This window comes from Microcebus murinus, chromosome 28 (genome assembly GCF_040939455.1).
Source record: "Microcebus murinus isolate Inina chromosome 28, M.murinus_Inina_mat1.0, whole genome shotgun sequence".
Lineage (NCBI taxonomy): Eukaryota > Metazoa > Chordata > Mammalia > Primates > Cheirogaleidae > Microcebus > Microcebus murinus.
Window position 1 is genome coordinate 15,054,848 of NC_134131.1, and position 26,834 is coordinate 15,081,681.

Here is a 26,834-nt window from a genome sequence, read left to right on the forward strand (position 1 = left end):
TCTTTACGGTGCCTTCGTTAGTGAAATGACCCTCAATGAAGCTGGAACCAAATCTCTCATCGCCCATTTTTAGCAAGTCCACACCCCAGGGTGGTTGGGGTCCAATCCAGCCCCGGCCAGGCCCAGGCCCCCTGGACTGGGCCACAGGAGGACACAGAGTAGGGTCCCGGCCCCCACGGTAGCGGTGCCGGCAGTTCTGCAAGGGCTTGGGGGGTTTCCAGAGGTAGGAGATGGAGGGGACTGATTTCTTCAGCGCCCCCCAAACCACTCCACCCATGGCACACATCCCGAGAGACGCCCCTACACTCGCTCCCCTCCCCTATGCGCTGTGCCCCGGCCCCGGTCCGGGGCGGATAGGCGGCAGCCCACACGCAGGGCGGGGGCGCAGCTGAAAGGGGTTGTGCTGGAGGGCGGCCCCTGGGGCCAAAGGCGACCGCCCGCGCATGCGCAGGCAGCAGCGGCGCACTGGGTTGGGGGCGGGTAGGTGAGGGAGGCGAGGCCAGGAGAGGAGGGCGGCTGGAGGTCTCCGCCTTGGCGGGTCCAGCCGTGGAGGCTGGAGGCGCATCTGGTGTGTGTCAGTGTGTGAGTGTGTGTGTGTGTGTGTGTGTGTGTGTGTGTGTGTGTGTGTGTGTGAAGACAGCCCCCCACCCCGCCGAGCCCACCACGCCCCGCACCCCAGCCCCGTGGAGACCTCGGGACCCGGCCAGCGAACTCAACCAGCCCGGCCCGGCCCCGAGTGGGTCAGCGCGGGCGCGGGGCCTGGGGCGGGAGGAGGCGCGGGGAAGCGCAGAGACGCTCGGCTTCTTGAGCGGGGCTGGGGCGCCCTCCGCCGTCTACGGCCACACCACCCTGAACGCGCCCGATCTCGTCCGATCTCGGAAGCTAAGCAGGGTCGGGCCTGGTTAGTACTTGGATGGGAGACCGCCTGGGAATACCGGGTGCCGTAGGCTTTTTTTTTTTTTTTTTTGCCTCGTGTTCTGTCCCCATTCGGAGAGCGCGGCGGCAGTGGGGGGTGGGGGGCACCCCCGCCCTCAGCGCCCGCCACGGTGCCTGGCGCCCCAGCCCGCTCCGTGGGGCCTCCTCTTGCCCCAAGCCGCAGCACCGCCGCCACCCGGCAGCAGGCGTGGCATCTGGACTGTCGGGTCTCAGACCGAGGGTCTGGTCTGTGGGAGCCGACACGCTGGAGGAAACCTTGAGAGTCTGAGAGGGGAGGGAGTTGCAGAAGAAGGCCAGGATGTCATTTTGAGGGAGTTGTGACCAGAACTCGTCCCGTTGATTTTGGCGTTCTATGGGCTCCACGTAGGAATCTTTGGTGGTGGCACCGGATGTTGGGGGATGCACAGTCACACCCAGACGTGCTCGACAGGCCTCCTTTTCCTTTTCTTTTCGGAGTCATTTTTTTAAAAAAAAAAATGCCTCTTGGCCGGGTGTGCTGGCTCACGCCTGTAATCCTAGCACTCTGGGAGGCCGAGGTGGGCGGATTGCTCGAGGTCAGGAGTTCGAAACCAGCCTGAGCAAGAGGGAGACCCCCATCTCTACTATAAATAGAAAGAAATTAATTGGCCAACTAATATATAGATATATATATATATACAAAAAAGAAAATTAGCCGGGCATGGTGGCGCATGCCTGTAGTCCCAGCTACTTGGGAGGCTGAGGCAGCAGGATTGCTTGAGCCCAGGAGATTGAGGTTGCTGTGAGCTAGGCTGACGCCATGGCACTCACTCTAGCCAGGGCAACAAAGCGAGACTCTGTCTCCAAAAAAAAAAAAAAAAAATGCCTCTTACCTCCATTATTGCATTCTTTTCTCTCTCTCTTTTCAAGCAGATTATGGGAGTACAAGTATTAAGGTTCCATGTATTGCCCGTGCCCCCCTCCCCCCTGTTGTCTTAGCAGCCTCTGGTGGGGGTACCAATGTTAAGGTCAGGTACATTGTCCTCTCCCCGCCTCCCCCCTCTGGTCAGAGCTTCAAGTGCGCCCATCCCCCAGTCGGTGCGCACCCACCCCATTCCTAAAGGGTGTGTATGCCCATCACCTCCCCCCACCCGATGGAGGTGATTCCTCTACGTCCACTTAGGTGTCCATGGGTTCCTACCAATTTGCCGGTGAGCACGCGCACGTGGTGCTCCTGTGTCCATTCTGGGGATACTTGGCTTACTGGAACGGGTTCCAGCTCCGGCCAGGAGAACACGGGAGGTGCCCGCTCACCGCCGTTTCTCATAGCTGAATAGCACTCCGTGGTGTGCACGCGCCACGTTTTATTAATCCACTCGTGGATCGATGGGCACTCGGGTCGCTTCCACATCTTTGCAATTGTGAATTGTGCCGCCACAGACACCCGAGCGCAGGTGTCTTCTGCGTAGGCTGCGGGCCTGGCTCTTCTGAATGCCGCTAGCTCGCGACCCACGGGTGAACCTGGTCAGGGTACTTTCTCTAAGGAGCAGACTCTGATCCGGGCGGGCTACCGGTGTTTTTGTTTGCTTGTTTCTTTCTTCCATTTCGGGAAAGGCTTCCTTGCTGGGTGTGGAAATCTCCTGTGCCTTTCCTCGCCTCTTCTGTCAGCTTTAAAATCCTCTTTCAGTTGCCACCCTCACAAACGTCTCAGGAACGTCTTTACGGTGCCTTCGTTAGTGAAATGACCCTCAATGAAGCTGGAACCAAATCTCTCATCGCCCATTTTTAGCAAGTCCACACCCCAGGGTGGTTGGGGTCCAATCCAGCCCCGGCCAGGCCCAGGCCCCCTGGACTGGGCCACAGGAGGACACAGAGTAGGGTCCCGGCCCCCACGGTAGCGGTGCCGGCAGTTCTGCAAGGGCTTGGGGGGTTTCCAGAGGTAGGAGATGGAGGGGACTGATTTCTTCAGCGCCCCCCAAACCACTCCACCCATGGCACACATCCCGAGAGACGCCCCTACACTCGCTCCCCTCCCCTATGCGCTGTGCCCCGGCCCCGGTCCGGGGCGGATAGGCGGCAGCCCACACGCAGGGCGGGGGCGCAGCTGAAAGGGGTTGTGCTGGAGGGCGGCCCCTGGGGCCAAAGGCGACCGCCCGCGCATGCGCAGGCAGCAGCGGCGCACTGGGTTGGGGGCGGGTAGGTGAGGGAGGCGAGGCCAGGAGAGGAGGGCGGCTGGAGGTCTCCGCCTTGGCGGGTCCAGCCGTGGAGGCTGGAGGCGCATCTGGTGTGTGTCAGTGTGTGAGTGTGTGTGTGTGTGTGTGTGTGTGTGTGTGTGTGTGAAGACAGCCCCCCACCCCGCCGAGCCCACCACGCCCCGCACCCCAGCCCCGTGGAGACCTCGGGACCCGGCCAGCGAACTCAACCAGCCCGGCCCGGCCCCGAGTGGGTCAGCGCGGGCGCGGGGCCTGGGGCGGGAGGAGGCGCGGGGAAGCGCAGAGACGCTCGGCTTCTTGAGCGGGGCTGGGGCGCCCTCCGCCGTCTACGGCCACACCACCCTGAACGCGCCCGATCTCGTCCGATCTCGGAAGCTAAGCAGGGTCGGGCCTGGTTAGTACTTGGATGGGAGACCGCCTGGGAATACCGGGTGCCGTAGGCTTTTTTTTTTTTTTTTTTGCCTCGTGTTCTGTCCCCATTCGGAGAGCGCGGCGGCAGTGGGGGGTGGGGGGCACCCCCGCCCTCAGCGCCCGCCACGGTGCCTGGCGCCCCAGCCCGCTCCGTGGGGCCTCCTCTTGCCCCAAGCCGCAGCACCGCCGCCACCCGGCAGCAGGCGTGGCATCTGGACTGTCGGGTCTCAGACCGAGGGTCTGGTCTGTGGGAGCCGACACGCTGGAGGAAACCTTGAGAGTCTGAGAGGGGAGGGAGTTGCAGAAGAAGGCCAGGATGTCATTTTGAGGGAGTTGTGACCAGAACTCGTCCCGTTGATTTTGGCGTTCTATGGGCTCCACGTAGGAATCTTTGGTGGTGGCACCGGATGTTGGGGGATGCACAGTCACACCCAGACGTGCTCGACAGGCCTCCTTTTCCTTTTCTTTTCGGAGTCATTTTTTTAAAAAAAAAAATGCCTCTTGGCCGGGTGTGCTGGCTCACGCCTGTAATCCTAGCACTCTGGGAGGCCGAGGTGGGCGGATTGCTCGAGGTCAGGAGTTCGAAACCAGCCTGAGCAAGAGGGAGACCCCCATCTCTACTATAAATAGAAAGAAATTAATTGGCCAACTAATATATAGATATATATATATATACAAAAAAGAAAATTAGCCGGGCATGGTGGCGCATGCCTGTAGTCCCAGCTACTTGGGAGGCTGAGGCAGCAGGATTGCTTGAGCCCAGGAGATTGAGGTTGCTGTGAGCTAGGCTGACGCCATGGCACTCACTCTAGCCAGGGCAACAAAGCGAGACTCTGTCTCCAAAAAAAAAAAAAAAAAAATGCCTCTTACCTCCATTATTGCATTCTTTTCTCTCTCTCTTTTCAAGCAGATTATGGGAGTACAAGTATTAAGGTTCCATGTATTGCCCGTGCCCCCCTCCCCCCTGTTGTCTTAGCAGCCTCTGGTGGGGGTACCAATGTTAAGGTCAGGTACATTGTCCTCTCCCCGCCTCCCCCCTCTGGTCAGAGCTTCAAGTGCGCCCATCCCCCAGTCGGTGCGCACCCACCCCATTCCTAAAGGGTGTGTATGCCCATCACCTCCCCCCACCCGATGGAGGTGATTCCTCTACGTCCACTTAGGTGTCCATGGGTTCCTACCAATTTGCCGGTGAGCACGCGCACGTGGTGCTCCTGTGTCCATTCTGGGGATACTTGGCTTACTGGAACGGGTTCCAGCTCCGGCCAGGAGAACACGGGAGGTGCCCGCTCACCGCCGTTTCTCATAGCTGAATAGCACTCCGTGGTGTGCACGCGCCACGTTTTATTAATCCACTCGTGGATCGATGGGCACTCGGGTCGCTTCCACATCTTTGCAATTGTGAATTGTGCCGCCACAGACACCCGAGCGCAGGTGTCTTCTGCGTAGGCTGCGGGCCTGGCTCTTCTGAATGCCGCTAGCTCGCGACCCACGGGTGAACCTGGTCAGGGTACTTTCTCTAAGGAGCAGACTCTGATCCGGGCGGGCTACCGGTGTTTTTGTTTGCTTGTTTCTTTCTTCCATTTCGGGAAAGGCTTCCTTGCTGGGTGTGGAAATCTCCTGTGCCTTTCCTCGCCTCTTCTGTCAGCTTTAAAATCCTCTTTCAGTTGCCACCCTCACAAACGTCTCAGGAACGTCTTTACGGTGCCTTCGTTAGTGAAATGACCCTCAATGAAGCTGGAACCAAATCTCTCATCGCCCATTTTTAGCAAGTCCACACCCCAGGGTGGTTGGGGTCCAATCCAGCCCCGGCCAGGCCCAGGCCCCCTGGACTGGGCCACAGGAGGACACAGAGTAGGGTCCCGGCCCCCACGGTAGCGGTGCCGGCAGTTCTGCAAGGGCTTGGGGGGTTTCCAGAGGTAGGAGATGGAGGGGACTGATTTCTTCAGCGCCCCCCAAACCACTCCACCCATGGCACACATCCCGAGAGACGCCCCTACACTCGCTCCCCTCCCCTATGCGCTGTGCCCCGGCCCCGGTCCGGGGCGGATAGGCGGCAGCCCACACGCAGGGCGGGGGCGCAGCTGAAAGGGGTTGTGCTGGAGGGCGGCCCCTGGGGCCAAAGGCGACCGCCCGCGCATGCGCAGGCAGCAGCGGCGCACTGGGTTGGGGGCGGGTAGGTGAGGGAGGCGAGGCCAGGAGAGGAGGGCGGCTGGAGGTCTCCGCCTTGGCGGGTCCAGCCGTGGAGGCTGGAGGCGCATCTGGTGTGTGTCAGTGTGTGAGTGTGTGTGTGTGTGTGTGTGTGTGTGTGTGTGTGTGAAGACAGCCCCCCACCCCGCCGAGCCCACCACGCCCCGCACCCCAGCCCCGTGGAGACCTCGGGACCCGGCCAGCGAACTCAACCAGCCCGGCCCGGCCCCGAGTGGGTCAGCGCGGGCGCGGGGCCTGGGGCGGGAGGAGGCGCGGGGAAGCGCAGAGACGCTCGGCTTCTTGAGCGGGGCTGGGGCGCCCTCCGCCGTCTACGGCCACACCACCCTGAACGCGCCCGATCTCGTCCGATCTCGGAAGCTAAGCAGGGTCGGGCCTGGTTAGTACTTGGATGGGAGACCGCCTGGGAATACCGGGTGCCGTAGGCTTTTTTTTTTTTTTTTTTGCCTCGTGTTCTGTCCCCATTCGGAGAGCGCGGCGGCAGTGGGGGGTGGGGGGCACCCCCGCCCTCAGCGCCCGCCACGGTGCCTGGCGCCCCAGCCCGCTCCGTGGGGCCTCCTCTTGCCCCAAGCCGCAGCACCGCCGCCACCCGGCAGCAGGCGTGGCATCTGGACTGTCGGGTCTCAGACCGAGGGTCTGGTCTGTGGGAGCCGACACGCTGGAGGAAACCTTGAGAGTCTGAGAGGGGAGGGAGTTGCAGAAGAAGGCCAGGATGTCATTTTGAGGGAGTTGTGACCAGAACTCGTCCCGTTGATTTTGGCGTTCTATGGGCTCCACGTAGGAATCTTTGGTGGTGGCACCGGATGTTGGGGGATGCACAGTCACACCCAGACGTGCTCGACAGGCCTCCTTTTCCTTTTCTTTTCGGAGTCATTTTTTTAAAAAAAAAAATGCCTCTTGGCCGGGCGTGCTGGCTCACGCCTGTAATCCTAGCACTCTGGGAGGCCGAGGTGGGCGGATTGCTCGAGGTCAGGAGTTCGAAACCAGCCTGAGCAAGAGGGAGACCCCCATCTCTACTATAAATAGAAAGAAATTAATTGGCCAACTAATATATAGATATATATATATATACAAAAAAGAAAATTAGCCGGGCATGGTGGCGCATGCCTGTAGTCCCAGCTACTTGGGAGGCTGAGGCAGCAGGATTGCTTGAGCCCAGGAGATTGAGGTTGCTGTGAGCTAGGCTGACGCCATGGCACTCACTCTAGCCAGGGCAACAAAGCGAGACTCTGTCTCCAAAAAAAAAAAAAAAAAATGCCTCTTACCTCCATTATTGCATTCTTTTCTCTCTCTCTTTTCAAGCAGATTATGGGAGTACAAGTATTAAGGTTCCATGTATTGCCCGTGCCCCCCTCCCCCCTGTTGTCTTAGCAGCCTCTGGTGGGGGTACCAATGTTAAGGTCAGGTACATTGTCCTCTCCCCGCCTCCCCCCTCTGGTCAGAGCTTCAAGTGCGCCCATCCCCCAGTCGGTGCGCACCCACCCCATTCCTAAAGGGTGTGTATGCCCATCACCTCCCCCCACCCGATGGAGGTGATTCCTCTACGTCCACTTAGGTGTCCATGGGTTCCTACCAATTTGCCGGTGAGCACGCGCACGTGGTGCTCCTGTGTCCATTCTGGGGATACTTGGCTTACTGGAACGGGTTCCAGCTCCGGCCAGGAGAACACGGGAGGTGCCCGCTCACCGCCGTTTCTCATAGCTGAATAGCACTCCGTGGTGTGCACGCGCCACGTTTTATTAATCCACTCGTGGATCGATGGGCACTCGGGTCGCTTCCACATCTTTGCAATTGTGAATTGTGCCGCCACAGACACCCGAGCGCAGGTGTCTTCTGCGTAGGCTGCGGGCCTGGCTCTTCTGAATGCCGCTAGCTCGCGACCCACGGGTGAACCTGGTCAGGGTACTTTCTCTAAGGAGCAGACTCTGATCCGGGCGGGCTACCGGTGTTTTTGTTTGCTTGTTTCTTTCTTCCATTTCGGGAAAGGCTTCCTTGCTGGGTGTGGAAATCTCCTGTGCCTTTCCTCGCCTCTTCTGTCAGCTTTAAAATCCTCTTTCAGTTGCCACCCTCACAAACGTCTCAGGAACGTCTTTACGGTGCCTTCGTTAGTGAAATGACCCTCAATGAAGCTGGAACCAAATCTCTCATCGCCCATTTTTAGCAAGTCCACACCCCAGGGTGGTTGGGGTCCAATCCAGCCCCGGCCAGGCCCAGGCCCCCTGGACTGGGCCACAGGAGGACACAGAGTAGGGTCCCGGCCCCCACGGTAGCGGTGCCGGCAGTTCTGCAAGGGCTTGGGGGGTTTCCAGAGGTAGGAGATGGAGGGGACTGATTTCTTCAGCGCCCCCCAAACCACTCCACCCATGGCACACATCCCGAGAGACGCCCCTACACTCGCTCCCCTCCCCTATGCGCTGTGCCCCGGCCCCGGTCCGGGGCGGATAGGCGGCAGCCCACACGCAGGGCGGGGGCGCAGCTGAAAGGGGTTGTGCTGGAGGGCGGCCCCTGGGGCCAAAGGCGACCGCCCGCGCATGCGCAGGCAGCAGCGGCGCACTGGGTTGGGGGCGGGTAGGTGAGGGAGGCGAGGCCAGGAGAGGAGGGCGGCTGGAGGTCTCCGCCTTGGCGGGTCCAGCCGTGGAGGCTGGAGGCGCATCTGGTGTGTGTCAGTGTGTGAGTGTGTGTGTGTGTGTGTGTGTGTGTGTGTGTGTGAAGACAGCCCCCCACCCCGCCGAGCCCACCACGCCCCGCACCCCAGCCCCGTGGAGACCTCGGGACCCGGCCAGCGAACTCAACCAGCCCGGCCCGGCCCCGAGTGGGTCAGCGCGGGCGCGGGGCCTGGGGCGGGAGGAGGCGCGGGGAAGCGCAGAGACGCTCGGCTTCTTGAGCGGGGCTGGGGCGCCCTCCGCCGTCTACGGCCACACCACCCTGAACGCGCCCGATCTCGTCCGATCTCGGAAGCTAAGCAGGGTCGGGCCTGGTTAGTACTTGGATGGGAGACCGCCTGGGAATACCGGGTGCCGTAGGCTTTTTTTTTTTTTTTTTTTGCCTCGTGTTCTGTCCCCATTCGGAGAGCGCGGCGGCAGTGGGGGGTGGGGGGCACCCCCGCCCTCAGCGCCCGCCACGGTGCCTGGCGCCCCAGCCCGCTCCGTGGGGCCTCCTCTTGCCCCAAGCCGCAGCACCGCCGCCACCCGGCAGCAGGCGTGGCATCTGGACTGTCGGGTCTCAGACCGAGGGTCTGGTCTGTGGGAGCCGACACGCTGGAGGAAACCTTGAGAGTCTGAGAGGGGAGGGAGTTGCAGAAGAAGGCCAGGATGTCATTTTGAGGGAGTTGTGACCAGAACTCGTCCCGTTGATTTTGGCGTTCTATGGGCTCCACGTAGGAATCTTTGGTGGTGGCACCGGATGTTGGGGGATGCACAGTCACACCCAGACGTGCTCGACAGGCCTCCTTTTCCTTTTCTTTTCGGAGTCATTTTTTTAAAAAAAAAAATGCCTCTTGGCCGGGCGTGCTGGCTCACGCCTGTAATCCTAGCACTCTGGGAGGCCGAGGTGGGCGGATTGCTCGAGGTCAGGAGTTCGAAACCAGCCTGAGCAAGAGGGAGACCCCCATCTCTACTATAAATAGAAAGAAATTAATTGGCCAACTAATATATAGATATATATATATATACAAAAAAGAAAATTAGCCGGGCATGGTGGCGCATGCCTGTAGTCCCAGCTACTTGGGAGGCTGAGGCAGCAGGATTGCTTGAGCCCAGGAGATTGAGGTTGCTGTGAGCTAGGCTGACGCCATGGCACTCACTCTAGCCAGGGCAACAAAGCGAGACTCTGTCTCCAAAAAAAAAAAAAAAAAATGCCTCTTACCTCCATTATTGCATTCTTTTCTCTCTCTCTTTTCAAGCAGATTATGGGAGTACAAGTATTAAGGTTCCATGTATTGCCCGTGCCCCCCTCCCCCCTGTTGTCTTAGCAGCCTCTGGTGGGGGTACCAATGTTAAGGTCAGGTACATTGTCCTCTCCCCGCCTCCCCCCTCTGGTCAGAGCTTCAAGTGCGCCCATCCCCCAGTCGGTGCGCACCCACCCCATTCCTAAAGGGTGTGTATGCCCATCACCTCCCCCCACCCGATGGAGGTGATTCCTCTACGTCCACTTAGGTGTCCATGGGTTCCTACCAATTTGCCGGTGAGCACGCGCACGTGGTGCTCCTGTGTCCATTCTGGGGATACTTGGCTTACTGGAACGGGTTCCAGCTCCGGCCAGGAGAACACGGGAGGTGCCCGCTCACCGCCGTTTCTCATAGCTGAATAGCACTCCGTGGTGTGCACGCGCCACGTTTTATTAATCCACTCGTGGATCGATGGGCACTCGGGTCGCTTCCACATCTTTGCAATTGTGAATTGTGCCGCCACAGACACCCGAGCGCAGGTGTCTTCTGCGTAGGCTGCGGGCCTGGCTCTTCTGAATGCCGCTAGCTCGCGACCCACGGGTGAACCTGGTCAGGGTACTTTCTCTAAGGAGCAGACTCTGATCCGGGCGGGCTACCGGTGTTTTTGTTTGCTTGTTTCTTTCTTCCATTTCGGGAAAGGCTTCCTTGCTGGGTGTGGAAATCTCCTGTGCCTTTCCTCGCCTCTTCTGTCAGCTTTAAAATCCTCTTTCAGTTGCCACCCTCACAAACGTCTCAGGAACGTCTTTACGGTGCCTTCGTTAGTGAAATGACCCTCAATGAAGCTGGAACCAAATCTCTCATCGCCCATTTTTAGCAAGTCCACACCCCAGGGTGGTTGGGGTCCAATCCAGCCCCGGCCAGGCCCAGGCCCCCTGGACTGGGCCACAGGAGGACACAGAGTAGGGTCCCGGCCCCCACGGTAGCGGTGCCGGCAGTTCTGCAAGGGCTTGGGGGGTTTCCAGAGGTAGGAGATGGAGGGGACTGATTTCTTCAGCGCCCCCCAAACCACTCCACCCATGGCACACATCCCGAGAGACGCCCCTACACTCGCTCCCCTCCCCTATGCGCTGTGCCCCGGCCCCGGTCCGGGGCGGATAGGCGGCAGCCCACACGCAGGGCGGGGGCGCAGCTGAAAGGGGTTGTGCTGGAGGGCGGCCCCTGGGGCCAAAGGCGACCGCCCGCGCATGCGCAGGCAGCAGCGGCGCACTGGGTTGGGGGCGGGTAGGTGAGGGAGGCGAGGCCAGGAGAGGAGGGCGGCTGGAGGTCTCCGCCTTGGCGGGTCCAGCCGTGGAGGCTGGAGGCGCATCTGGTGTGTGTCAGTGTGTGAGTGTGTGTGTGTGTGTGTGTGTGTGTGTGTGTGTGTGTGTGTGTGTGAAGACAGCCCCCCACCCCGCCGAGCCCACCACGCCCCGCACCCCAGCCCCGTGGAGACCTCGGGACCCGGCCAGCGAACTCAACCAGCCCGGCCCGGCCCCGAGTGGGTCAGCGCGGGCGCGGGGCCTGGGGCGGGAGGAGGCGCGGGGAAGCGCAGAGACGCTCGGCTTCTTGAGCGGGGCTGGGGCGCCCTCCGCCGTCTACGGCCACACCACCCTGAACGCGCCCGATCTCGTCCGATCTCGGAAGCTAAGCAGGGTCGGGCCTGGTTAGTACTTGGATGGGAGACCGCCTGGGAATACCGGGTGCCGTAGGCTTTTTTTTTTTTTTTTTTGCCTCGTGTTCTGTCCCCATTCGGAGAGCGCGGCGGCAGTGGGGGGTGGGGGGCACCCCCGCCCTCAGCGCCCGCCACGGTGCCTGGCGCCCCAGCCCGCTCCGTGGGGCCTCCTCTTGCCCCAAGCCGCAGCACCGCCGCCACCCGGCAGCAGGCGTGGCATCTGGACTGTCGGGTCTCAGACCGAGGGTCTGGTCTGTGGGAGCCGACACGCTGGAGGAAACCTTGAGAGTCTGAGAGGGGAGGGAGTTGCAGAAGAAGGCCAGGATGTCATTTTGAGGGAGTTGTGACCAGAACTCGTCCCGTTGATTTTGGCGTTCTATGGGCTCCACGTAGGAATCTTTGGTGGTGGCACCGGATGTTGGGGGATGCACAGTCACACCCAGACGTGCTCGACAGGCCTCCTTTTCCTTTTCTTTTCGGAGTCATTTTTTTAAAAAAAAAAATGCCTCTTGGCCGGGTGTGCTGGCTCACGCCTGTAATCCTAGCACTCTGGGAGGCCGAGGTGGGCGGATTGCTCGAGGTCAGGAGTTCGAAACCAGCCTGAGCAAGAGGGAGACCCCCATCTCTACTATAAATAGAAAGAAATTAATTGGCCAACTAATATATAGATATATATATATATACAAAAAAGAAAATTAGCCGGGCATGGTGGCGCATGCCTGTAGTCCCAGCTACTTGGGAGGCTGAGGCAGCAGGATTGCTTGAGCCCAGGAGATTGAGGTTGCTGTGAGCTAGGCTGACGCCATGGCACTCACTCTAGCCAGGGCAACAAAGCGAGACTCTGTCTCCAAAAAAAAAAAAAAAAAATGCCTCTTACCTCCATTATTGCATTCTTTTCTCTCTCTCTTTTCAAGCAGATTATGGGAGTACAAGTATTAAGGTTCCATGTATTGCCCGTGCCCCCCTCCCCCCTGTTGTCTTAGCAGCCTCTGGTGGGGGTACCAATGTTAAGGTCAGGTACATTGTCCTCTCCCCGCCTCCCCCCTCTGGTCAGAGCTTCAAGTGCGCCCATCCCCCAGTCGGTGCGCACCCACCCCATTCCTAAAGGGTGTGTATGCCCATCACCTCCCCCCACCCGATGGAGGTGATTCCTCTACGTCCACTTAGGTGTCCATGGGTTCCTACCAATTTGCCGGTGAGCACGCGCACGTGGTGCTCCTGTGTCCATTCTGGGGATACTTGGCTTACTGGAACGGGTTCCAGCTCCGGCCAGGAGAACACGGGAGGTGCCCGCTCACCGCCGTTTCTCATAGCTGAATAGCACTCCGTGGTGTGCACGCGCCACGTTTTATTAATCCACTCGTGGATCGATGGGCACTCGGGTCGCTTCCACATCTTTGCAATTGTGAATTGTGCCGCCACAGACACCCGAGCGCAGGTGTCTTCTGCGTAGGCTGCGGGCCTGGCTCTTCTGAATGCCGCTAGCTCGCGACCCACGGGTGAACCTGGTCAGGGTACTTTCTCTAAGGAGCAGACTCTGATCCGGGCGGGCTACCGGTGTTTTTGTTTGCTTGTTTCTTTCTTCCATTTCGGGAAAGGCTTCCTTGCTGGGTGTGGAAATCTCCTGTGCCTTTCCTCGCCTCTTCTGTCAGCTTTAAAATCCTCTTTCAGTTGCCACCCTCACAAACGTCTCAGGAACGTCTTTACGGTGCCTTCGTTAGTGAAATGACCCTCAATGAAGCTGGAACCAAATCTCTCATCGCCCATTTTTAGCAAGTCCACACCCCAGGGTGGTTGGGGTCCAATCCAGCCCCGGCCAGGCCCAGGCCCCCTGGACTGGGCCACAGGAGGACACAGAGTAGGGTCCCGGCCCCCACGGTAGCGGTGCCGGCAGTTCTGCAAGGGCTTGGGGGGTTTCCAGAGGTAGGAGATGGAGGGGACTGATTTCTTCAGCGCCCCCCAAACCACTCCACCCATGGCACACATCCCGAGAGACGCCCCTACACTCGCTCCCCTCCCCTATGCGCTGTGCCCCGGCCCCGGTCCGGGGCGGATAGGCGGCAGCCCACACGCAGGGCGGGGGCGCAGCTGAAAGGGGTTGTGCTGGAGGGCGGCCCCTGGGGCCAAAGGCGACCGCCCGCGCATGCGCAGGCAGCAGCGGCGCACTGGGTTGGGGGCGGGTAGGTGAGGGAGGCGAGGCCAGGAGAGGAGGGCGGCTGGAGGTCTCCGCCTTGGCGGGTCCAGCCGTGGAGGCTGGAGGCGCATCTGGTGTGTGTCAGTGTGTGAGTGTGTGTGTGTGTGTGTGTGTGTGTGTGTGTGTGTGAAGACAGCCCCCCACCCCGCCGAGCCCACCACGCCCCGCACCCCAGCCCCGTGGAGACCTCGGGACCCGGCCAGCGAACTCAACCAGCCCGGCCCGGCCCCGAGTGGGTCAGCGCGGGCGCGGGGCCTGGGGCGGGAGGAGGCGCGGGGAAGCGCAGAGACGCTCGGCTTCTTGAGCGGGGCTGGGGCGCCCTCCGCCGTCTACGGCCACACCACCCTGAACGCGCCCGATCTCGTCCGATCTCGGAAGCTAAGCAGGGTCGGGCCTGGTTAGTACTTGGATGGGAGACCGCCTGGGAATACCGGGTGCCGTAGGCTTTTTTTTTTTTTTTTTTGCCTCGTGTTCTGTCCCCATTCGGAGAGCGCGGCGGCAGTGGGGGGTGGGGGGCACCCCCGCCCTCAGCGCCCGCCACGGTGCCTGGCGCCCCAGCCCGCTCCGTGGGGCCTCCTCTTGCCCCAAGCCGCAGCACCGCCGCCACCCGGCAGCAGGCGTGGCATCTGGACTGTCGGGTCTCAGACCGAGGGTCTGGTCTGTGGGAGCCGACACGCTGGAGGAAACCTTGAGAGTCTGAGAGGGGAGGGAGTTGCAGAAGAAGGCCAGGATGTCATTTTGAGGGAGTTGTGACCAGAACTCGTCCCGTTGATTTTGGCGTTCTATGGGCTCCACGTAGGAATCTTTGGTGGTGGCACCGGATGTTGGGGGATGCACAGTCACACCCAGACGTGCTCGACAGGCCTCCTTTTCCTTTTCTTTTCGGAGTCATTTTTTTAAAAAAAAAAATGCCTCTTGGCCGGGCGTGCTGGCTCACGCCTGTAATCCTAGCACTCTGGGAGGCCGAGGTGGGCGGATTGCTCGAGGTCAGGAGTTCGAAACCAGCCTGAGCAAGAGGGAGACCCCCATCTCTACTATAAATAGAAAGAAATTAATTGGCCAACTAATATATAGATATATATATATATACAAAAAAGAAAATTAGCCGGGCATGGTGGCGCATGCCTGTAGTCCCAGCTACTTGGGAGGCTGAGGCAGCAGGATTGCTTGAGCCCAGGAGATTGAGGTTGCTGTGAGCTAGGCTGACGCCATGGCACTCACTCTAGCCAGGGCAACAAAGCGAGACTCTGTCTCCAAAAAAAAAAAAAAAAAATGCCTCTTACCTCCATTATTGCATTCTTTTCTCTCTCTCTTTTCAAGCAGATTATGGGAGTACAAGTATTAAGGTTCCATGTATTGCCCGTGCCCCCCTCCCCCCTGTTGTCTTAGCAGCCTCTGGTGGGGGTACCAATGTTAAGGTCAGGTACATTGTCCTCTCCCCGCCTCCCCCCTCTGGTCAGAGCTTCAAGTGCGCCCATCCCCCAGTCGGTGCGCACCCACCCCATTCCTAAAGGGTGTGTATGCCCATCACCTCCCCCCACCCGATGGAGGTGATTCCTCTACGTCCACTTAGGTGTCCATGGGTTCCTACCAATTTGCCGGTGAGCACGCGCACGTGGTGCTCCTGTGTCCATTCTGGGGATACTTGGCTTACTGGAACGGGTTCCAGCTCCGGCCAGGAGAACACGGGAGGTGCCCGCTCACCGCCGTTTCTCATAGCTGAATAGCACTCCGTGGTGTGCACGCGCCACGTTTTATTAATCCACTCGTGGATCGATGGGCACTCGGGTCGCTTCCACATCTTTGCAATTGTGAATTGTGCCGCCACAGACACCCGAGCGCAGGTGTCTTCTGCGTAGGCTGCGGGCCTGGCTCTTCTGAATGCCGCTAGCTCGCGACCCACGGGTGAACCTGGTCAGGGTACTTTCTCTAAGGAGCAGACTCTGATCCGGGCGGGCTACCGGTGTTTTTGTTTGCTTGTTTCTTTCTTCCATTTCGGGAAAGGCTTCCTTGCTGGGTGTGGAAATCTCCTGTGCCTTTCCTCGCCTCTTCTGTCAGCTTTAAAATCCTCTTTCAGTTGCCACCCTCACAAACGTCTCAGGAACGTCTTTACGGTGCCTTCGTTAGTGAAATGACCCTCAATGAAGCTGGAACCAAATCTCTCATCGCCCATTTTTAGCAAGTCCACACCCCAGGGTGGTTGGGGTCCAATCCAGCCCCGGCCAGGCCCAGGCCCCCTGGACTGGGCCACAGGAGGACACAGAGTAGGGTCCCGGCCCCCACGGTAGCGGTGCCGGCAGTTCTGCAAGGGCTTGGGGGGTTTCCAGAGGTAGGAGATGGAGGGGACTGATTTCTTCAGCGCCCCCCAAACCACTCCACCCATGGCACACATCCCGAGAGACGCCCCTACACTCGCTCCCCTCCCCTATGCGCTGTGCCCCGGCCCCGGTCCGGGGCGGATAGGCGGCAGCCCACACGCAGGGCGGGGGCGCAGCTGAAAGGGGTTGTGCTGGAGGGCGGCCCCTGGGGCCAAAGGCGACCGCCCGCGCATGCGCAGGCAGCAGCGGCGCACTGGGTTGGGGGCGGGTAGGTGAGGGAGGCGAGGCCAGGAGAGGAGGGCGGCTGGAGGTCTCCGCCTTGGCGGGTCCAGCCGTGGAGGCTGGAGGCGCATCTGGTGTGTGTCAGTGTGTGAGTGTGTGTGTGTGTGTGTGTGTGTGTGTGTGTGTGAAGACAGCCCCCCACCCCGCCGAGCCCACCACGCCCCGCACCCCAGCCCCGTGGAGACCTCGGGACCCGGCCAGCGAACTCAACCAGCCCGGCCCGGCCCCGAGTGGGTCAGCGCGGGCGCGGGGCCTGGGGCGGGAGGAGGCGCGGGGAAGCGCAGAGACGCTCGGCTTCTTGAGCGGGGCTGGGGCGCCCTCCGCCGTCTACGGCCACACCACCCTGAACGCGCCCGATCTCGTCCGATCTCGGAAGCTAAGCAGGGTCGGGCCTGGTTAGTACTTGGATGGGAGACCGCCTGGGAATACCGGGTGCCGTAGGCTTTTTTTTTTTTTTTTTTGCCTCGTGTTCTGTCCCCATTCGGAGAGCGCGGCGGCAGTGGGGGGTGGGGGGCACCCCCGCCCTCAGCGCCCGCCACGGTGCCTGGCGCCCCAGCCCGCTCCGTGGGGCCTCCTCTTGCCCCAAGCCGCAGCACCGCCGCCACCCGGCAGCAGGCGTGGCATCTGGACTGTCGGGTCTCAGACCGAGGGTCTGGTCTGTGGGAGCCGACACGCTGGAGGAAACCTTGAGAGTCTGAGAGGGGAGGGAGTTGCAGAAGAAGGCCAGGATGTCATTTTGAGGGAGTTGTGACCAGAACTCGTCCCGTTGATTTTGGCGTTCTATGGGCTCCACGTAGGAATCTTTGGTGGTGGCACCGGATGTTGGGGGATGCACAGTCACACCCAGACGTGCTCGACAGGCCTCCTTTTCCTTTTCTTTTCGGAGTCATTTTTTTAAAAAAAAAAATGCCTCTTGGCCGGGCGTGCTGGCTCACGCCTGTAATCCTAGCACTCTGGGAGGCCGAGGTGGGCGGATTGCTCGAGGTCAGGAGTTCGAAACCAGCCTGAGCAAGAGGGAGACCCCCATCTCTACTATAAATAGAAAGAAATTAATTGGCCAACTAATATATAGATATATATATATATACAAAAAAGAAAATTAGCCGGGCATGGTGGCGCATGCCTGTAGTCCCAGCTACTTGGGAGGCTGAGGCAGCAGGATTGCTTGAGCCCAGGAGATTGAGGTTGCTGTGAGCTAGGCTGACGCCATGGCACTCACTCTAGCCAGGGCAACAAAGCGAGACTCTGTCTCCAAAAAAAAAAAAAAAAAATGCCTCTTACCTCCATTATTGCATTCTTTTCTCTCTCTCTTTTCAAGCAGATTATGGGAGTACAAGTATTAAGGTTCCATGTATTGCCCGTGCCCCCCTCCCCCCTGTTGTCTTAGCAGCCTCTGGTGGGGGTACCAATGTTAAGGTCAGGTACATTGTCCTCTCCCCGCCTCCCCCCTCTGGTCAGAGCTTCAAGTGCGCCCATCCCCCAGTCGGTGCGCACCCACCCCATTCCTAAAGGGTGTGTATGCCCATCACCTCCCCCCACCCGATGGAGGTGATTCCTCTACGTCCACTTAGGTGTCCATGGGTTCCTACCAATTTGCCGGTGAGCACGCGCACGTGGTGCTCCTGTGTCCATTCTGGGGATACTTGGCTTACTGGAACGGGTTCCAGCTCCGGCCAGGAGAACACGGGAGGTGCCCGCTCACCGCCGTTTCTCATAGCTGAATAGCACTCCGTGGTGTGCACGCGCCACGTTTTATTAATCCACTCGTGGATCGATGGGCACTCGGGTCGCTTCCACATCTTTGCAATTGTGAATTGTGCCGCCACAGACACCCGAGCGCAGGTGTCTTCTGCGTAGGCTGCGGGCCTGGCTCTTCTGAATGCCGCTAGCTCGCGACCCACGGGTGAACCTGGTCAGGGTACTTTCTCTAAGGAGCAGACTCTGATCCGGGCGGGCTACCGGTGTTTTTGTTTGCTTGTTTCTTTCTTCCATTTCGGGAAAGGCTTCCTTGCTGGGTGTGGAAATCTCCTGTGCCTTTCCTCGCCTCTTCTGTCAGCTTTAAAATCCTCTTTCAGTTGCCACCCTCACAAACGTCTCAGGAACGTCTTTACGGTGCCTTCGTTAGTGAAATGACCCTCAATGAAGCTGGAACCAAATCTCTCATCGCCCATTTTTAGCAAGTCCACACCCCAGGGTGGTTGGGGTCCAATCCAGCCCCGGCCAGGCCCAGGCCCCCTGGACTGGGCCACAGGAGGACACAGAGTAGGGTCCCGGCCCCCACGGTAGCGGTGCCGGCAGTTCTGCAAGGGCTTGGGGGGTTTCCAGAGGTAGGAGATGGAGGGGACTGATTTCTTCAGCGCCCCCCAAACCACTCCACCCATGGCACACATCCCGAGAGACGCCCCTACACTCGCTCCCCTCCCCTATGCGCTGTGCCCCGGCCCCGGTCCGGGGCGGATAGGCGGCAGCCCACACGCAGGGCGGGGGCGCAGCTGAAAGGGGTTGTGCTGGAGGGCGGCCCCTGGGGCCAAAGGCGACCGCCCGCGCATGCGCAGGCAGCAGCGGCGCACTGGGTTGGGGGCGGGTAGGTGAGGGAGGCGAGGCCAGGAGAGGAGGGCGGCTGGAGGTCTCCGCCTTGGCGGGTCCAGCCGTGGAGGCTGGAGGCGCATCTGGTGTGTGTCAGTGTGTGAGTGTGTGTGTGTGTGTGTGTGTGTGTGTGTGTGTGTGTGTGTGTGTGAAGACAGCCCCCCACCCCGCCGAGCCCACCACGCCCCGCACCCCAGCCCCGTGGAGACCTCGGGACCCGGCCAGCGAACTCAACCAGCCCGGCCCGGCCCCGAGTGGGTCAGCGCGGGCGCGGGGCCTGGGGCGGGAGGAGGCGCGGGGAAGCGCAGAGACGCTCGGCTTCTTGAGCGGGGCTGGGGCGCCCTCCGCCGTCTACGGCCACACCACCCTGAACGCGCCCGATCTCGTCCGATCTCGGAAGCTAAGCAGGGTCGGGCCTGGTTAGTACTTGGATGGGAGACCGCCTGGGAATACCGGGTGCCGTAGGCTTTTTTTTTTTTTTTTTTGCCTCGTGTTCTGTCCCCATTCGGAGAGCGCGGCGGCAGTGGGGGGTGGGGGGCACCCCCGCCCTCAGCGCCCGCCACGGTGCCTGGCGCCCCAGCCCGCTCCGTGGGGCCTCCTCTTGCCCCAAGCCGCAGCACCGCCGCCACCCGGCAGCAGGCGTGGCATCTGGACTGTCGGGTCTCAGACCGAGGGTCTGGTCTGTGGGAGCCGACACGCTGGAGGAAACCTTGAGAGTCTGAGAGGGGAGGGAGTTGCAGAAGAAGGCCAGGATGTCATTTTGAGGGAGTTGTGACCAGAACTCGTCCCGTTGATTTTGGCGTTCTATGGGCTCCACGTAGGAATCTTTGGTGGTGGCACCGGATGTTGGGGGATGCACAGTCACACCCAGACGTGCTCGACAGGCCTCCTTTTCCTTTTCTTTTCGGAGTCATTTTTTTAAAAAAAAAAATGCCTCTTGGCCGGGCGTGCTGGCTCACGCCTGTAATCCTAGCACTCTGGGAGGCCGAGGTGGGCGGATTGCTCGAGGTCAGGAGTTCGAAACCAGCCTGAGCAAGAGGGAGACCCCCATCTCTACTATAAATAGAAAGAAATTAATTGGCCAACTAATATATAGATATATATATATATACAAAAAAGAAAATTAGCCGGGCATGGTGGCGCATGCCTGTAGTCCCAGCTACTTGGGAGGCTGAGGCAGCAGGATTGCTTGAGCCCAGGAGATTGAGGTTGCTGTGAGCTAGGCTGACGCCATGGCACTCACTCTAGCCAGGGCAACAAAGCGAGACTCTGTCTCCAAAAAAAAAAAAAAAAAATGCCTCTTACCTCCATTATTGCATTCTTTTCTCTCTCTCTTTTCAAGCAGATTATGGGAGTACAAGTATTAAGGTTCCATGTATTGCCCGTGCCCCCCTCCCCCCTGTTGTCTTAGCAGCCTCTGGTGGGGGTACCAATGTTAAGGTCAGGTACATTGTCCTCTCCCCGCCTCCCCCCTCTGGTCAGAGCTTCAAGTGCGCCCATCCCCCAGTCGGTGCGCACCCACCCCATTCCTAAAGGGTGTGTATGCCCATCACCTCCCCCCACCCGATGGAGGTGATTCCTCTACGTCCACTTAGGTGTCCATGGGTTCCTACCAATTTGCCGGTGAGCACGCGCACGTGGTGCTCCTGTGTCCATTCTGGGGATACTTGGCTTACTGGAACGGGTTCCAGCTCCGGCCAGGAGAACACGGGAGGTGCCCGCTCACCGCCGTTTCTCATAGCTGAATAGCACTCCGTGGTGTGCACGCGCCACGTTTTATTAATCCACTCGTGGATCGATGGGCACTCGGGTCGCTTCCACATCTTTGCAATTGTGAATTGTGCCGCCACAGACACCCGAGCGCAGGTGTCTTCTGCGTAGGCTGCGGGCCTGGCTCTTCTGAATGCCGCTAGCTCGCGACCCACGGGTGAACCTGGTCAGGGTACTTTCTCTAAGGAGCAGACTCTGATCCGGGCGGGCTACCGGTGTTTTTGTTTGCTTGTTTCTTTCTTCCATTTCGGGAAAGGCTTCCTTGCTGGGTGTGGAAATCTCCTGTGCCTTTCCTCGCCTCTTCTGTCAGCTTTAAAATCCTCTTTCAGTTGCCACCCTCACAAACGTCTCAGGAACGTCTTTACGGTGCCTTCGTTAGTGAAATGACCCTCAATGAAGCTGGAACCAAATCTCTCATCGCCCATTTTTAGCAAGTCCACACCCCAGGGTGGTTGGGGTCCAATCCAGCCCCGGCCAGGCCCAGGCCCCCTGGACTGGGCCACAGGAGGACACAGAGTAGGGTCCCGGCCCCCACGGTAGCGGTGCCGGCAGTTCTGCAAGGGCTTGGGGGGTTTCCAGAGGTAGGAGATGGAGGGGACTGATTTCTTCAGCGCCCCCCAAACCACTCCACCCATGGCACACATCCCGAGAGACGCCCCTACACTCGCTCCCCTCCCCTATGCGCTGTGCCCCGGCCCCGGTCCGGGGCGGATAGGCGGCAGCCCACACGCAGGGCGGGGGCGCAGCTGAAAGGGGTTGTGCTGGAGGGCGGCCCCTGGGGCCAAAGGCGACCGCCCGCGCATGCGCAGGCAGCAGCGGCGCACTGGGTTGGGGGCGGGTAGGTGAGGGAGGCGAGGCCAGGAGAGGAGGGCGGCTGGAGGTCTCCGCCTTGGCGGGTCCAGCCGTGGAGGCTGGAGGCGCATCTGGTGTGTGTCAGTGTGTGAGTGTGTGTGTGTGTGTGTGTGTGTGTGTGTGTGTGTGAAGACAGCCCCCCACCCCGCCGAGCCCACCACGCCCCGCACCCCAGCCCCGTGGAGACCTCGGGACCCGGCCAGCGAACTCAACCAGCCCGGCCCGGCCCCGAGTGGGTCAGCGCGGGCGCGGGGCCTGGGGCGGGAGGAGGCGCGGGGAAGCGCAGAGACGCTCGGCTTCTTGAGCGGGGCTGGGGCGCCCTCCGCCGTCTACGGCCACACCACCCTGAACGCGCCCGATCTCGTCCGATCTCGGAAGCTAAGCAGGGTCGGGCCTGGTTAGTACTTGGATGGGAGACCGCCTGGGAATACCGGGTGCCGTAGGCTTTTTTTTTTTTTTTTTTTGCCTCGTGTTCTGTCCCCATTCGGAGAGCGCGGCGGCAGTGGGGGGTGGGGGGCACCCCCGCCCTCAGCGCCCGCCACGGTGCCTGGCGCCCCAGCCCGCTCCGTGGGGCCTCCTCTTGCCCCAAGCCGCAGCACCGCCGCCACCCGGCAGCAGGCGTGGCATCTGGACTGTCGGGTCTCAGACCGAGGGTCTGGTCTGTGGGAGCCGACACGCTGGAGGAAACCTTGAGAGTCTGAGAGGGGAGGGAGTTGCAGAAGAAGGCCAGGATGTCATTTTGAGGGAGTTGTGACCAGAACTCGTCCCGTTGATTTTGGCGTTCTATGGGCTCCACGTAGGAATCTTTGGTGGTGGCACCGGATGTTGGGGGATGCACAGTCACACCCAGACGTGCTCGACAGGCCTCCTTTTCCTTTTCTTTTCGGAGTCATTTTTTTAAAAAAAAAAATGCCTCTTGGCCGGGCGTGCTGGCTCACGCCTGTAATCCTAGCACTCTGGGAGGCCGAGGTGGGCGGATTGCTCGAGGTCAGGAGTTCGAAACCAGCCTGAGCAAGAGGGAGACCCCCATCTCTACTATAAATAGAAAGAAATTAATTGGCCAACTAATATATAGATATATATATATATACAAAAAAGAAAATTAGCCGGGCATGGTGGCGCATGCCTGTAGTCCCAGCTACTTGGGAGGCTGAGGCAGCAGGATTGCTTGAGCCCAGGAGATTGAGGTTGCTGTGAGCTAGGCTGACGCCATGGCACTCACTCTAGCCAGGGCAACAAAGCGAGACTCTGTCTCCAAAAAAAAAAAAAAAAAATGCCTCTTACCTCCATTATTGCATTCTTTTCTCTCTCTCTTTTCAAGCAGATTATGGGAGTACAAGTATTAAGGTTCCATGTATTGCCCGTGCCCCCCTCCCCCCTGTTGTCTTAGCAGCCTCTGGTGGGGGTACCAATGTTAAGGTCAGGTACATTGTCCTCTCCCCGCCTCCCCCCTCTGGTCAGAGCTTCAAGTGCGCCCATCCCCCAGTCGGTGCGCACCCACCCCATTCCTAAAGGGTGTGTATGCCCATCACCTCCCCCCACCCGATGGAGGTGATTCCTCTACGTCCACTTAGGTGTCCATGGGTTCCTACCAATTTGCCGGTGAGCACGCGCACGTGGTGCTCCTGTGTCCATTCTGGGGATACTTGGCTTACTGGAACGGGTTCCAGCTCCGGCCAGGAGAACACGGGAGGTGCCCGCTCACCGCCGTTTCTCATAGCTGAATAGCACTCCGTGGTGTGCACGCGCCACGTTTTATTAATCCACTCGTGGATCGATGGGCACTCGGGTCGCTTCCACATCTTTGCAATTGTGAATTGTGCCGCCACAGACACCCGAGCGCAGGTGTCTTCTGCGTAGGCTGCGGGCCTGGCTCTTCTGAATGCCGCTAGCTCGCGACCCACGGGTGAACCTGGTCAGGGTACTTTCTCTAAGGAGCAGACTCTGATCCGGGCGGGCTACCGGTGTTTTTGTTTGCTTGTTTCTTTCTTCCATTTCGGGAAAGGCTTCCTTGCTGGGTGTGGAAATCTCCTGTGCCTTTCCTCGCCTCTTCTGTCAGCTTTAAAATCCTCTTTCAGTTGCCACCCTCACAAACGTCTCAGGAACGTCTTTACGGTGCCTTCGTTAGTGAAATGACCCTCAATGAAGCTGGAACCAAATCTCTCATCGCCCATTTTTAGCAAGTCCACACCCCAGGGTGGTTGGGGTCCAATCCAGCCCCGGCCAGGCCCAGGCCCCCTGGACTGGGCCACAGGAGGACACAGAGTAGGGTCCCGGCCCCCACGGTAGCGGTGCCGGCAGTTCTGCAAGGGCTTGGGGGGTTTCCAGAGGTAGGAGATGGAGGGGACTGATTTCTTCAGCGCCCCCCAAACCACTCCACCCATGGCACACATCCCGAGAGACGCCCCTACACTCGCTCCCCTCCCCTATGCGCTGTGCCCCGGCCCCGGTCCGGGGCGGATAGGCGGCAGCCCACACGCAGGGCGGGGGCGCAGCTGAAAGGGGTTGTGCTGGAGGGCGGCCCCTGGGGCCAAAGGCGACCGCCCGCGCATGCGCAGGCAGCAGCGGCGCACTGGGTTGGGGGCGGGTAGGTGAGGGAGGCGAGGCCAGGAGAGGAGGGCGGCTGGAGGTCTCCGCCTTGGCGGGTCCAGCCGTGGAGGCTGGAGGCGCATCTGGTGTGTGTCAGTGTGTGAGTGTGTGTGTGTGTGTGTGTGTGTGTGTGTGTGTGAAGACAGCCCCCCACCCCGCCGAGCCCACCACGCCCCGCACCCCAGCCCCGTGGAGACCTCGGGACCCGGCCAGCGAACTCAACCAGCCCGGCCCGGCCCCGAGTGGGTCAGCGCGGGCGCGGGGCCTGGGGCGGGAGGAGGCGCGGGGAAGCGCAGAGACGCTCGGCTTCTTGAGCGGGGCTGGGGCGCCCTCCGCCGTCTACGGCCACACCACCCTGAACGCGCCCGATCTCGTCCGATCTCGGAAGCTAAGCAGGGTCGGGCCTGGTTAGTACTTGGATGGGAGACCGCCTGGGAATACCGGGTGCCGTAGGCTTTTTTTTTTTTTTTTTTGCCTCGTGTTCTGTCCCCATTCGGAGAGCGCGGCGGCAGTGGGGGGTGGGGGGCACCCCCGCCCTCAGCGCCCGCCACGGTGCCTGGCGCCCCAGCCCGCTCCGTGGGGCCTCCTCTTGCCCCAAGCCGCAGCACCGCCGCCACCCGGCAGCAGGCGTGGCATCTGGACTGTCGGGTCTCAGACCGAGGGTCTGGTCTGTGGGAGCCGACACGCTGGAGGAAACCTTGAGAGTCTGAGAGGGGAGGGAGTTGCAGAAGAAGGCCAGGATGTCATTTTGAGGGAGTTGTGACCAGAACTCGTCCCGTTGATTTTGGCGTTCTATGGGCTCCACGTAGGAATCTTTGGTGGTGGCACCGGATGTTGGGGGATGCACAGTCACACCCAGACGTGCTCGACAGGCCTCCTTTTCCTTTTCTTTTCGGAGTCATTTTTTTAAAAAAAAAAATGCCTCTTGGCCGGGCGTGCTGGCTCACGCCTGTAATCCTAGCACTCTGGGAGGCCGAGGTGGGCGGATTGCTCGAGGTCAGGAGTTCGAAACCAGCCTGAGCAAGAGGGAGACCCCCATCTCTACTATAAATAGAAAGAAATTAATTGGCCAACTAATATATAGATATATATATATATACAAAAAAGAAAATTAGCCGGGCATGGTGGCGCATGCCTGTAGTCCCAGCTACTTGGGAGGCTGAGGCAGCAGGATTGCTTGAGCCCAGGAGATTGAGGTTGCTGTGAGCTAGGCTGACGCCATGGCACTCACTCTAGCCAGGGCAACAAAGCGAGACTCTGTCTCCAAAAAAAAAAAAAAAAAATGCCTCTTACCTCCATTATTGCATTCTTTTCTCTCTCTCTTTTCAAGCAGATTATGGGAGTACAAGTATTAAGGTTCCATGTATTGCCCGTGCCCCCCTCCCCCCTGTTGTCTTAGCAGCCTCTGGTGGGGGTACCAATGTTAAGGTCAGGTACATTGTCCTCTCCCCGCCTCCCCCCTCTGGTCAGAGCTTCAAGTGCGCCCATCCCCCAGTCGGTGCGCACCCACCCCATTCCTAAAGGGTGTGTATGCCCATCACCTCCCCCCACCCGATGGAGGTGATTCCTCTACGTCCACTTAGGTGTCCATGGGTTCCTACCAATTTGCCGGTGAGCACGCGCACGTGGTGCTCCTGTGTCCATTCTGGGGATACTTGGCTTACTGGAACGGGTTCCAGCTCCGGCCAGGAGAACACGGGAGGTGCCCGCTCACCGCCGTTTCTCATAGCTGAATAGCACTCCGTGGTGTGCACGCGCCACGTTTTATTAATCCACTCGTGGATCGATGGGCACTCGGGTCGCTTCCACATCTTTGCAATTGTGAATTGTGCCGCCACAGACACCCGAGCGCAGGTGTCTTCTGCGTAGGCTGCGGGCCTGGCTCTTCTGAATGCCGCTAGCTCGCGACCCACGGGTGAACCTGGTCAGGGTACTTTCTCTAAGGAGCAGACTCTGATCCGGGCGGGCTACCGGTGTTTTTGTTTGCTTGTTTCTTTCTTCCATTTCGGGAAAGGCTTCCTTGCTGGGTGTGGAAATCTCCTGTGCCTTTCCTCGCCTCTTCTGTCAGCTTTAAAATCCTCTTTCAGTTGCCACCCTCACAAACGTCTCAGGAACGTCTTTACGGTGCCTTCGTTAGTGAAATGACCCTCAATGAAGCTGGAACCAAATCTCTCATCGCCCATTTTTAGCAAGTCCACACCCCAGGGTGGTTGGGGTCCAATCCAGCCCCGGCCAGGCCCAGGCCCCCTGGACTGGGCCACAGGAGGACACAGAGTAGGGTCCCGGCCCCCACGGTAGCGGTGCCGGCAGTTCTGCAAGGGCTTGGGGGGTTTCCAGAGGTAGGAGATGGAGGGGACTGATTTCTTCAGCGCCCCCCAAACCACTCCACCCATGGCACACATCCCGAGAGACGCCCCTACACTCGCTCCCCTCCCCTATGCGCTGTGCCCCGGCCCCGGTCCGGGGCGGATAGGCGGCAGCCCACACGCAGGGCGGGGGCGCAGCTGAAAGGGGTTGTGCTGGAGGGCGGCCCCTGGGGCCAAAGGCGACCGCCCGCGCATGCGCAGGCAGCAGCGGCGCACTGGGTTGGGGGCGGGTAGGTGAGGGAGGCGAGGCCAGGAGAGGAGGGCGGCTGGAGGTCTCCGCCTTGGCGGGTCCAGCCGTGGAGGCTGGAGGCGCATCTGGTGTGTGTCAGTGTGTGAGTGTGTGTGTGTGTGTGTGTGTGTGTGTGTGTGTGTGTGAAGACAGCCCCCCACCCCGCCGAGCCCACCACGCCCCGCACCCCAGCCCCGTGGAGACCTCGGGACCCGGCCAGCGAACTCAACCAGCCCGGCCCGGCCCCGAGTGGGTCAGCGCGGGCGCGGGGCCTGGGGCGGGAGGAGGCGCGGGGAAGCGCAGAGACGCTCGGCTTCTTGAGCGGGGC

At 60.2% G+C, this 26,834-nt stretch overlaps 10 non-coding genes across 10 annotated transcripts; all 10 read left to right on the forward strand.

Annotated features, from left to right (window-relative positions):
• The first annotated feature begins 831 nt into the window (after positions 1 to 831).
• On the forward strand, positions 832 to 950 carry LOC142865048 (5S ribosomal RNA). Its single transcript, XR_012915349.1, has one exon. It is a non-coding gene; the product is annotated as a 5S ribosomal RNA (ribosomal RNA).
• Positions 951 to 3,431: 2,481 nt separating this feature from the next.
• LOC142865049 (5S ribosomal RNA) lies at positions 3,432 to 3,550 on the forward strand. Its single transcript, XR_012915350.1, has one exon. It is a non-coding gene; the product is annotated as a 5S ribosomal RNA (ribosomal RNA).
• Positions 3,551 to 6,032: 2,482 nt separating this feature from the next.
• Positions 6,033 to 6,151, forward strand: LOC142865050 (5S ribosomal RNA). Its single transcript, XR_012915351.1, has one exon. It is a non-coding gene; the product is annotated as a 5S ribosomal RNA (ribosomal RNA).
• A 2,479-nt stretch (positions 6,152 to 8,630) lies between these two features.
• LOC142865051 (5S ribosomal RNA) lies at positions 8,631 to 8,749 on the forward strand. Its single transcript, XR_012915352.1, has one exon. It is a non-coding gene; the product is annotated as a 5S ribosomal RNA (ribosomal RNA).
• A 2,492-nt stretch (positions 8,750 to 11,241) lies between these two features.
• On the forward strand, positions 11,242 to 11,360 carry LOC142865052 (5S ribosomal RNA). Its single transcript, XR_012915353.1, has one exon. It is a non-coding gene; the product is annotated as a 5S ribosomal RNA (ribosomal RNA).
• Positions 11,361 to 13,841: 2,481 nt separating this feature from the next.
• On the forward strand, positions 13,842 to 13,960 carry LOC142865054 (5S ribosomal RNA). The gene has a single exon (XR_012915355.1). It is a non-coding gene; the product is annotated as a 5S ribosomal RNA (ribosomal RNA).
• Positions 13,961 to 16,439: 2,479 nt separating this feature from the next.
• LOC142865055 (5S ribosomal RNA) lies at positions 16,440 to 16,558 on the forward strand. Its single transcript, XR_012915356.1, has one exon. It is a non-coding gene; the product is annotated as a 5S ribosomal RNA (ribosomal RNA).
• Positions 16,559 to 19,049: 2,491 nt separating this feature from the next.
• Positions 19,050 to 19,168, forward strand: LOC142865056 (5S ribosomal RNA). Its single transcript, XR_012915357.1, has one exon. It is a non-coding gene; the product is annotated as a 5S ribosomal RNA (ribosomal RNA).
• A 2,481-nt stretch (positions 19,169 to 21,649) lies between these two features.
• Positions 21,650 to 21,768, forward strand: LOC142865057 (5S ribosomal RNA). Its single transcript, XR_012915358.1, has one exon. It is a non-coding gene; the product is annotated as a 5S ribosomal RNA (ribosomal RNA).
• A 2,480-nt stretch (positions 21,769 to 24,248) lies between these two features.
• Positions 24,249 to 24,367, forward strand: LOC142865058 (5S ribosomal RNA). The gene has a single exon (XR_012915359.1). It is a non-coding gene; the product is annotated as a 5S ribosomal RNA (ribosomal RNA).
• Positions 24,368 to 26,834: the final 2,467 nt, after the last annotated feature.